Genomic DNA, 12,737 nt, shown 5'->3' with positions numbered 1-12,737 from the left:
CAAACATGTTGAATTTTTGTAGAGATGTTCCTTATGGTTAGTAGTTCAAATCCACTAAAAATGAGGTTTTAAATCAGTGAGGATAGGCTTTAATTTCTGGATTTTTTTTTATTGTTGTTGGCAAATTTTTAGGTGTGACTTTGGAACCCTTCTTGAAAGTTTTATTTAATTTGTCATTTGAATACCTTAAGATTATGGTTAGAATACCTGTACAATTTCAATCCTTTTGTATATGGGATGATTGACCTTGAAATTGTATTGGAATAAAGAAAAACATTTATATTAATTTGTTTGTGAGGTGTTGCTAATTACCGATTATTTACAATAAAACATTTATGAGTATTACTCAGTGCCTTGGTTCTGTAATTGGTCACCGCATTGTCAGTCTATTCTTTCCAAGATAGATGATTCAATTACATAGCCAAAACTTTTTTCTAAATTAAGCATTTATAGACGTTGGATCGGAAAATTTGTACTCAATATTTTTTTTATGAAAAAGTTTGATTTAAGTTGCGCATAGCTTTACCATGTTACGTTGCAAATGCCACAGGAGGGTCTTAGGCCTAGGCGGCATCCTTGGGATTAGACATCAAGCTAAACTTTGCATTGGGTGTCGGTTTGTTTCTAATTGCCGGTATCATTGCCTAACATATCTCAGATCACCTTATTTCTTAAAGCTGTCATAATTAATCAAGACTGCAATGCCCATCTTTTAAGTTTTGTACATCAGCTTCTCTTATAACACCACCACTAAAGATAACAAAAAGATTCTTGAAGTAAATATAAGCTGAAGGGAATGGATTCTCTCGAAGGTGAGCGGCGTGTATAGCTTTGTTGTGATCTTGAGAGGGAAGATGACAATGTTTGAACGAGGATATTGCAGTCCTTGGTGCGTGAGGAATAGACATCCGGTGTAGTTGATTTTATAGTACTGAGTTAATTTGAGATCGAATAAGGGATGGCGACTTTCCTTCGATTCCCGTTGAATTGGAAATTTGGAAATAAGATTTACTATAAGTTTTATTTTAGTGTTTTGTCTTTCATATTTTACTAAGTTGTTCACTTAGGATTATCTTTCAATGTTGAAATGTTATTTCTTTTACATGTTCTCAAAAAAAAAAAAAAAAAAACTTTTATTGAAAAAAGTATAACACAAAAAAATTTTTTTTTTTTTTTTTTTTTTTTTTGTAAAAATTCATTTAGAGGTATACTCTAAGTTACATAAAATTTGTTGTCCACTTTTAAAAAATAACTAACCGTCAAAAAATGTCTAGTTTTTGCAATCATCATTTGTCAAAGTTAAAAATTGTCAAACATGTTGAATTTTTGTAGAGATGTTCCTTATGGTTAGTAGTTCAAATCCACAAAAAATGAGGTTTTAAATCAGTGAGCATAGGCTTTAATTTATGGATTTTTTTTCACTGTTGTTGGTAAATTTTTAGGTGTGACTTTGGAACCCTTCTTGAAAGTTTTATTTAATTTGTCATTTGAATACCTTAAGATTATGGTTAGAATACCTGTACAATTTCAATCCTTTTGTATATGGGATGATTGACCTTGAAATTGTATTGGAATAAAGAAAAACATTTACATTAATTTGTTTGTGAGGTGTTGCTAATTACCGATTATTTACAATAAAACATTTATGAGTATTACTTAGTGCCTTGCTTCTGTAATTGGTCACCGCATTGTCAGTCTATTCTTTCCAAGATAGATGATTCATTTACATAGCCATAACTTTTTTTTTTCTAAATTAAGCATTTATAGACGTTGGATCGGAAAATTTGTACTCAATATTTATTTTATGAAAAAGTTTGATTTAAGTTGCGCATAGCTTTACCATGTTACGTTGCAAATGCCACAGGAAGGTCTTAGGCCTAGGCGGGATCCTTGGGATTAGACATCAAGCTAAACTTTGCATTGGATGTCGGTTTGTTTCTAATTGCCAATATCATTGCCTAACATCTCTCAGATCACCTTATTTCTTGAACTGTCATAATTAATCAAGACTGCAATGCCATCATCTCTTAAGTTGTTGTACATCGGCTTTTCTTATAACACCACCACTAAAGATAACAAAAATATTCTTGAAGTAAATATAAGCTGAAAGGTAATGAATTCTCTCGAAGGTGCAACGTGTATAGCTTTGTTGTGATCTTGAGAGAGAAGATGGCAATGTTTGAGCGAGGATATTGCAGTCCTTGGTGCGTGAGGAATAGACATCCGGTGTAGTTGATTTTGTAGTACTGAGTTAATTTGAGATCGAATAAGGGATGGCGACTTTCCTTCGGTTCCGTTGAATTGGAAATTTGGAAATAAGATTTACTATAAGTTTTATTTTAGTGTTTGTCTTTCATATTTTACTAAGTTGTTCACTTAGGATTATCTTTCAATGTTGAAATGTTATTTCTTTTACATCAAAAAAAAAAAAAAAAAAAAATTTTTTTTTATTGAAGAGTATAAACACAAAAAATAAAAAAAAAAAAAAATTTTTTTTTTTTTTTTTTTTTTTTTCTAAAAATTCATTTAGAGATATACTCTAACTTACATAAAATTTGTTGTCCACTTTTAAAAAAATAACTAACGGTAAAAAATGTCTAGTTTTTGCAATCATCATTTTTCAAAGTTAAAATTGTCAAACATGTTGAATTTTTGTAGAGATGTTCCTTATGGTTAGTAGTTCAAATCCACAAAAATGAGGTTTTAAATCAGTGAGCATAGGCTTTAATTTATGGATTTTTTTTTTTGTTGTTGTTGGTAAATTTTTAGGTGTGACTTTGGAACCCTTCTTGAAAGTTTTATTTAATTTGTCATTTGAATACCTTAAGATTATGGTTAGAATACTGTACAATTTCAATCCTTTTGTATATGGGATGATGACCTTGAAATTGTATTGGAATAAAGAAAAACATTTACATTAATTTGTTTGTGAGGTGTTGCTAATTACCGATTATTTACAATAAAACATTTATGAGTATTACTTTCGGTGCCTTCCTTACGTAATTGGTCACGCATTGTCGGTCTATTCTTTCCAAGATAGATGATTCATTTACATAGCCATAACTTTTTTTTTTTCTAAATTAAGCATTTATAGGCGTTGGATCGGAAAATTTGTACTCAATATTTATTTTATGAAAAAGTTTGATTTAAGTTAGCATAGCTTTACCATGTTACGTTGCAAATGCCACGGGGGAGGTCTTAGGCCTAGGCGGGATCCTTGGGATTAGACATCAAGCTAAACTTTGCATTGGATGTCGGTTTGTTTCTAATTGCCAATATCATTGCCTAACATCTCTCGGATCACCTTATTTCTTGAACTGTCATAATTAATCAAGGCTGCAATGCCATCATCTCTTAAGTTGTTGTACATCGACTTTTCTTATAACACCACCACCACTAAAGATAACAAAATATTCTTGAACTAAATATAAGCTGAAGGGAATGAATTCTCTCGAAGGTGCAACGTGTATAGCTTTGTTGTGATCTTGAGAGAGAAGATGACAATGTTTGAACGAGGATATTGCAGTCCTTGGTGCATCCGGTGTAGTTGATTTTATAGTACTGAGTTAATTTGAGATCGAATAAAGGGATGGCGACTTTCCTTCGATTCTCGTTGAATTGGAAATTTGGAAATAAGATTTACTATAAGTTTTATTTTAGTGTTTTGTCTTTCATATTTTACTAAGTTGTTCACTTAGGATTATCTTTCAATGTTGAAATGTTATTTCTTTTACATGTTCTCAAAAAAAAAAAAAAAAAAAAAAAAAAACTTTTGAAGAAGAGTATATAACACACAAAAAAAAAAAAAAAAAAAAAAAAAAAAAAAAAATTCATTTAGTATATACTCTAAGTTACATAAAATTTGTTGTCCACTTTTAAAAAATAACTAACCGTAAAAAATGTCTAGTTTTTTGCAATCATCATTTGTCAAAGTTAAAAATTGTCAAACATGTTGAATTTTTGTAGAGATGTTCCTTATGGTTAGTAGTTCAAATCCACAAAAATGAGGTTTTAAATCAGTGAGCATAGGCTTTAATTTATGGATTTTTTTTCTTTTGTTGTTGGTAAATTTTTAGGTGTGACTTTGGAACCCTTCTTGAAAGTTTTATTTAATTTGTCATTTGAATACCTTAAGATTATGGTTAGAATACCTGTACAATTTCAATCCTTTTGTATATGGGATGATTGACCTTGAAATTGTATTGGAATAAAAGAAAAACATTTACATTAATTTGTTTGTGAGGTGTTGCTAATTACGATTATTTACAATAAAACATTTATGAGTATTACTTTCGGTGCCTTGCTTACGTAATTGGTCACCGCATTGTCGGTCTATTCTTTCCAAGATAGATGATTCATTTACATAGCCATAACTTTTTTTCTAAATTAAGCATTTATAGGCGTTGGATCGGAAAATTTGTACTCAATATTTATTTTATGAAAAAGTTTGATTTAAGTTGCGCATAAGCTTTACCATGTTACGTTGCAAATGCCACGGGGAGGGTCTTAGGCCTAGGCGGGATCCTTGGGATTAGACATCAAGCTAAACTTTGCATTGGATGTCGGTTTGTTTCTAATTGCCAATATCATTGCCTAACATCTCTCGGATCACCTTATTTCTTGAGCTGTCATAATTAATCAAGGCTGCAATGCCATCATCTTTTAAGTTGTTGTACATCGACTTTTCTTATAACACCACCACTAAAGATAACAAAAATATTCTTGAACTAAATATAAGCTGAAGGTAATGAATTCTCTCGAAGGTGCAGCGTGTATAGCTTTGTTGTGATCTTGAGAGAGAAGATGGCAATGTTTGAGCGAGGATATTTGCAGTCCTTGGTGCGTGAGGAATAGACATCGGTGTAGTTGATTTTATAGTCGAGATCGAATAAGGGATGGCGACTTTCCTTCGATTTCCGTTGAATTGGAAATTTGGAAATAAGATTTACTATAAGTTTTATTTTAGTGTTTTGTCTTTCATATTTTACTAAGTTGTTCACTTAGGATTATCTTTCAATGTTGAAATGTTATTTCTTTTACATGTTCTCAAAAAAAAAAAAAAAAAAAAAAAAAAAAAAAATTTGAAGAGTATAACACAAAAAAATAAAAAAAAAAACGGGATTTTTTTTTTTTTAAAAAAAAATTCATTTAGAGATATACTCTAAGTTACATAAAATTTGTTGTCCACTTTTAAAAAATAACTAACCGTTAAAAAATGTCTAGTTTTTGCAATCATCATTTGTCAAAGTTAAAAATTGTCAAACATGTTGAATTTTTGTAGAGATGTTCCTTATGGTTAGTAGTTCAAATCCACAAAAAATGGTTTTAAATCAGTGAGCATAGGCTTTAATTTATGGATTTTTTTTTCTTTGTTGTTGGTAAATTTTTAGGTGTGACTTTGGAACCCTTCTTGAAAGTTTTATTTAATTTGTCATTTGAATACCTTAAGATTATGGTTAGAATACGTACAATTTCAATCCTTTTGTATATGGGATGATTGACCTTGAAATTGTATTGGAATAAAGAAAAACATTTACATTAATTTGTTTGTGAGGTGTTGCTAATTACCGATTATTTACAATAAAACATTTATGAGTATTATTTTCGATTTGCCTTTACGTAATTGGTCACCGCATTGTCGAGTCTATTCTTTCCAAGATAGATGATTCATTTACATAGCCATAACTTTTTTTTTCTAAATTAAGCATTTATAGGCGTTGGATCGGAAAATTTGTACTCAATATTTATTTTATGAAAAAGTTTGATTTAAGTTGCGCATAAGCTTTACCATATTACGTTGCAAATGCCCGGGGAGGGTCTTAGGCCTAGGCGGGATCCTTGGGATTAGACATCAAGCTAAACTTTGCATTGGATGTCGGTTTGTTTCTAATTGCCAATATCATTGCCTAACATCTCTCGGATCACCTTATTTCTTGAGCTGTCATAATTAATCAAGACTGCAATGCCATCATCTCTTAAGTTGTTGTACATCAGCTTTTCTTATAACACCACCACTAAAGATAACAAAAATATTCTTGAACTAAATATAAGCTGAAGGTAATGAATTCTCTCGAAGGTTGGCGATGTATAAGCTTTGTTGTGATCTTGAGAGAGAAGATGGCAATGTTTGAGCGAGGATATTGTAGTCCTTGTGCGTGAGGAATAGACATCGGTGTAGTTGATTTTATAGTCTTGAGTTAATTTGAGATCGAAATAAGGGATGGTGACTTTCCCCGATTCCGTTGAATTGGAAATTTGGAAATAAGATTTACTATAAGTTTTATTTTAGTGTTTTGTCTTTCATATTTGACTAAGTTGTTCACTTAGGATTATCTTTCAATGTTGAAATCTTATTTCTTTTTTACATGTTCTCAAAAAAAAAAAAAAAAAAAAAAAAAAAATTTGAAGAGTATAATACAAAAAAATAAAAAAAAAAAAAAAAAAAAAAAAAAAAAAAAAAATTCATTTTAGAGATATACTCTAAATTAGATAAAATTTGTTGTCCACTTTTAAAAATATCTAACGGTCAAAAAAATGTCTAGTTTTTGCAATCATCATTTTTCAAAGTTAAAAATTGTCAAACATGTTGAATTTTTGTAGAGATGTTCCTTATGGTTAGTAGTTCAAATCCAAAAAAATGAGGTTTTAAATCAGTGAGCATAGGCTTTAATTTATGGATTTTTTTTTTTGTTGTTGGTAAATTTTTAGGTGTGACTTTGGAACCCTTCTTGAAAGTTTTATTTAATTTGTCATTTGAATACCTTAAGATTATGGTTAGAAATACTGTACAATTTCAATCTTTTTTTTGTATATGGGATGATTGACCTTGAAATTGTATTGGAATAAAGAAAAACATTTACATTAATTTGTTTGTGAGGTGTTGCTAATTACCGATTATTTACAATAAAACATTTATGATTATTACTCGATTGCCTTGGTTACGTAATTGGTCACCGCATTGTCGATCTATTCTTTCCAAGATAGATGATTCATTTACATAGCCATAACTTTTTTCTAAATTAAGCATTTATAGGCGTTGGATCGGAAAATTTGTACTCAATATTTATTTTATGAAAAAGTTTGATTTAAGTTCGCATAAGCTTTACCATGTTCGTTGCAAATGCCACGGGGAGGGTCTTAGGCCTAGGCGGGATCCTTGGGATTAGACATCAAGCTAAACTTTGCATTGGGTGTCGGTTTGTTTCTAATTGCCGGTATCATTGCCTAACATATCTCGGATCACCTTATTTCTTGAAGCTGTCATAATTAATCAAAGGCTGCAATGCCGGCATCTTTTAAGTTGTTGTACATCGGCTTCTCTTATAACACCACCACTAAAGATAACAAAAAGATTCTTGAAGTAAATATAATTGAAGGGAATGGATTTCTCGAAGGTGCAAGCGTGTATAGCTTTGTTGTGATCTTGAGAGGGAAGATGACAATGTTTGAGCGAGGATATTGCAGTCCTTGGTGCGTGAGGAATAGACATCGGTGTAGTTGATTTTATAGTCTTGAGTTAATTTGAGATCGAATAAGGGATGGCGACTTTTTCCCGATTCCGTTGAATTGGAAATTTGGAAATAAGATTTACTATAAGTTTTATTTTAGTGTTTTGTCTTTCATATTTTACTAAGTTGTTCACTTAGGATTATCTTTCAATGTTGAAATGTTATTTATTTTTTACATGTTCTCAAAAAAAAAATCTTTTTTTATTAAAAGAGTATAACACACAAAAAATAAAAAAAAAAAAAATTTTTTTTTTTTTTTTTAAAAAAAATTCATTTAGAGATATACTCTAACTTACATAAAATTTGTTGTCCACTTTTAAAAAATAACTAACCGTCAAAAAAAATGTCTAGTTTTGCAATCATCATTTGTCAAAGTTAAAAATTGTCAAACATGTTGAATTTTTGTAGAGATGTTCCTTATGGTTAGTAGTTCAAATCCACAAAAATGAGGTTTTAAATCAGTGAGCATAGGCTTTAATTTATGGATTTTTTTTCACTTTGTTGTTGGTAAATTTTTAGGTGTGACTTTGGAACCCTTCTTGAAAGTTTTATTTAATTTGTCATTTGAATACCTTAAGATTATGGTTAGAATACCTGTACAATTTCAATCCTTTTGTATATGGGATGATTGACCTTGAAATTGTATTGGAATAAAGAAAAACATTTACATTAATTTGTTTGTGAGGTGTTGCTAATTACCGATTATTTAAAATAAAACATTTATGAGTATACTTTCGATTGCCTTGCTTACGTAATTGGTCACGCATTTGTTGATCTATTCTTTCCAAGATAGATGATTCATTTACATAGTCATTTTTTTTTTTTCTAAATTAAGCATTTCTAGGCGTTGGATCGGAAAATTTGTACTCAATATTTATTTTATGAAAAAGTTTGATTTAAGTTAGCATAACTTTACCATGTTACGTTGCAAATGCCGCGGGAGGGTCTTAGGCCTAAGGCGGGATCCTTGGGATTAGACATCAAGCTAAACTTTGCATTGGGTGTAGGTTTTTTCTAATTGCGGTATCATTGCCTAACATCTCTCGGATCACCTTATTTCTTGAGCTGTCATAATTAATCAAGGCTGCAATGCAATGCATCTTTTAAGTTGTTGTACATCTTCTTCTCTTATAACACCACCACTAAAGATAACAAAAAGATTCTTGAAGTAAATATAAGTTGAAGGGAATGGATTCTCTCGAAGGTGCAAGCGTGTATATAGCTTTGTTGTGATATTGAGAGAGGAAGATGACAATGTTTGAGCGAGGATATTGCAGTCTTTGGTGCGTGAGGAATAGACATCCGGTGTAGTTGATTTTATAGTACTGAGTTAATTTGAGATCGAATAAGGGATGGCGACTTTCCTTCGATTCCGTTGAATTGGAAATTTGGAAATAAGATTTACTATAAGTTTTATTTTAGTGTTTTGTCTTTCATATTTTACTAAGTTGTTCACTTAGGATTATCTTTCAATGTTGAAATGTTATTTCTTTTACATGTTCTCAAAAAAAAAAAAAAAAAAAAATTTGAAAAAATAATAATATATAAAAAAAAAAAAAAAATTTTTTTTTTAAAAAAATTCATTTAGAGATATACTCTAACTTAGATAAAATTTGTTGTCCACTTTTAAAAATAATCTAACGGTAAAAAAATGTCTAGTTTTTGCAATCATCATTTTTCAAAGTTAAAATTGTCAAACATGTTGAATTTTTGTAGAGATGTTCTTTATGGTTAGTAGTTCAAATCCACAAAAAATAAGGTTTTAAATCAGTGAGCGTAGACTTTAATTTATGGATTTTTTTTCACTGTTGTTGGTAAATTTTTAGGTGTGACTTTGGAACCCCTCTTGAAAGTCTTATTTAATTTGTCAGTTGAATACCTTAAGATTATGGTTAGAATACCTTTACACTTTCAATCCTTTTGTATATGGGATGATTGACCTTGAAATTGTATTGGAATAAAGAAAAACATTTACATTAATTTGTTTGTGAGGTGTTGCTAATTACCGATTATTTACAATAAAATATTTATGAGTATTACTCAGTGCCTTGCTTCTGTAATTTGTCACCGCATTGTCAGTCTATTCTTTCCAAGATAGATGATTCATTTACATAGCCATAACTTTTTTCTAAATTAAGCATTTCAAGACGTTAGATCGGAAAATTTGTACTCAATATTTATTTTATGAAAAAGTTTGATTTAAGTTGCATATACTTTACCATGTTACGTTGCAAATGCATTTGGAGGGTCTTAGGCCTAGGCGGGATCCTTGGGATTAGACATCAAGCTAAACTTTGCATTGGGTGTCGGTTTGTTTCTAATTGCCGGTATCATTGCCTAACATATCTCAGATCACCTTATTTCTTGAACTGTCATAATTAATCAAGACTGCAATGCCAGCATCTTTTAAGTTTTTGTACATCAGCTTCTCTTATAACACCACCACTAAAGATAACAAAAAGATTCTTGAAGTAAATATAACTGAAGGGAATGGATTCTCTCGAAGGTGCAACGTGTATAGCTTTGTTGTGATCTTGAGAGGGAAGATGACAATGTTTGAACGAGGATATTGCAGTCCTTGGTGCGTGAGGAATAGACATCCGGTGTAGTTGATTTTATAGTACTTAGTTAATTTGAGATCGAATAAGGGATGGCGACTTTCCTTCGATTCCCGTTGAATTGGAAATTTGGAAATAAGATTTACTATAAGTTTTATTTTAATGTTTTGTCTTTCATATTTTACTAAGTTGTTCACTTTGGATTATCTTTCAATGTTGAAACAAATTTCTTTTACCATGTTCTCAAAAAAAAAAAAAAATGCAAAGTTTAGCTTGATGTCTAATCCTAAGGATATATATATAGGAAAAAAAGATTTAAAAATTCATGGCATTTGCAGCGTAACATGGTAAAGTTATGTGCAACTTGAAAAAAATCAAACTTTTTCATAAAATAAATATTGAGTACAAATTTTCCGATGCAACATCTAGAAATGATTAATTTAAACAAAAGAAAGTTATTATAAATCAAACATTGTAAATGAATCATCTATCTTGGAAAGAAAAACAAAAGTTATGACAATCATCGGTGACCAATTGACCAATTACATGTAAAAACTAACCGAAAGTAATACTCATAAATGTTTTATTGTAAATAATCGGTAATTAGCAACACCTCACAAACAAATTAATGTAAATGTTTTTCTTTATTCCAATACAATTTCAAGGTCAATCATCCCATATACAAAAGGATTGAAAGTGTACAGGTATTCTAACCATAATCTTAAGGTATTCAAATTACAAATTAAATAAAACTTTCAAGAGGGGTTCCAAAGTCACACCTAATAATTTACCAACAACAGTGAAAAAAAATCCAGAAATTAAAGCCTATGCTCACTGATTTAAAACCACATTTTTTGTGGATTTGAACAACTAACCATAAGGAACATCTCTACAAAAATTCAACATGTTTGACAATTTTTAACTTTGACAAATGATGATTGCAAAAACTAGACATTTTTTTACCGTTAGTTATTTTTTAAAAGACGACAACAAATTTTATCTAAGTTAGAGTATATCTCTATATATATATATATTTTGAGAACATGTAAAAGAAATAAGATTTCAACATTGAAAGAAAATCCTAAGTGAACAACTTAGTCAAATATGAAAGACAAAACACTAAAATAAAACTTATAGTAAATCTTATTTCCAAATTTTCAATTCAACGGGAATCGAAGGAAAGTCGTCATCCCTTATTCCATCTCAAATTAACTCAGTACTATAAAATCAACTACACCGGATGTCTATTCCTCATGCACCGAGGACTGCAATATCCTCGTTCAAACATTGTCATCTTCTCTCTCAAGATCACAACAAAGCTATACACGTTGAACCTTCGAGAGAATTCATTCCCTTCAGTTATATTTACTTCAAGAATCTTTTTGTTATCTTTAGTGGTCGTGTTATAAGAGAAACTGATGTACAACAAATTAAAAGATGCTGGCATTGTAGTCTTGATTAATTATGACAGTTCAAGAAATAAAGTGATCTGAGAGATGTTAGGCAATGATATGGCAATTAGAAACAAACCGACACCCAATGCAAAGTTTAGCTTGATGTCTAATCCCAAGGATCCCGCCTAGGCCTAAGACCCTCCTGTGGCATTTGCAACGTAACATGGTAAAGTTATGCGCAACTTAAATCAAATTTTTTCATAAAATAAATATTGAGTACAAATTTTCCGATCCAACGTCTATAAATGCTTAATTTAGAAAAAAGTTATGACTATGTAAATGAATCATCTATCTTGGAAAAAATAGACTGACAATGCGGTGACCAATTACATAAGCAAGGCACTGAGTAATACTCATAAATGTTTTATTGTAAATAATCGGTAATTAGCAACACCTCACAAACAAATTAATGTAAATGTTTTTCTTTATTCCAATACAATTTCAAGGTCAATCATCCCATATACAAAAGGATTGAAAGTGTACAGGTATTCTAACCATAATCTTAAGGTATTCAACTGACAAATTAAATAAAATTTTCAAGAGGGGTTCCAAAGTCACACCTAAAAATTTACCAACAACAGTGAAAAAAACCCAGAAATTAAAGCCTATGCTCACTGATTTAAAACCTCGTTTTTTGTGGTTTCAACTACTAACCATAAGGAACATCTCTAGAAAAATTCAACATGTTTGACAATTTTTAACATTGACAAATGATGATTGCAAAAACTAGACATTTTTTGACCGTTAGTTATTTTTTTAAACTGGACAACAAATTTTAACTAAGTTAGAGTATATCTCTAAATGAATTTTTAAAAAAAAATTCTTTTTTTTTTTTCTTATTATTCTATATTATCCTCTTCGAATAAAAGTTTTTTTTTTTTTTTTTTTTTTTTTTTTGAGAACATGTAAAAGAAATAAGATTTCAACATTGAAAGATAATCCTAAGTGAACAACTTAGTCAAATATGAAAGACAAAACACTAAAATAAAACTTATAGTAAAACTTATTTCCAAATTTCTAATTCAACGGAATGATTGTAAAAACTAGACATTTTTTTACCGTTAGTTATTTTTTAAAAGTGGACAACAAATTTTATCTAAATTAGAGTATATCTCTAAATTAATTTTTTTTTTTTTTTTTTTTTTTAAAATCCAGTTTTTTTTTTTTTTTTTTGTATATTATACTCTTCGAATAAAAGTTTTTTTTTTTTTTTTTTT

This window comes from Coptis chinensis, unplaced genomic scaffold (assembly GCF_015680905.1).
Source record: "Coptis chinensis isolate HL-2020 unplaced genomic scaffold, ASM1568090v1 utg1828_pilon_pilon, whole genome shotgun sequence".
Taxonomy (NCBI): domain Eukaryota; kingdom Viridiplantae; phylum Streptophyta; class Magnoliopsida; order Ranunculales; family Ranunculaceae; genus Coptis; species Coptis chinensis.
The sequence above is the reverse complement of the archived record's forward strand: the minus strand, read 5'-3'. Positions refer to the sequence as shown.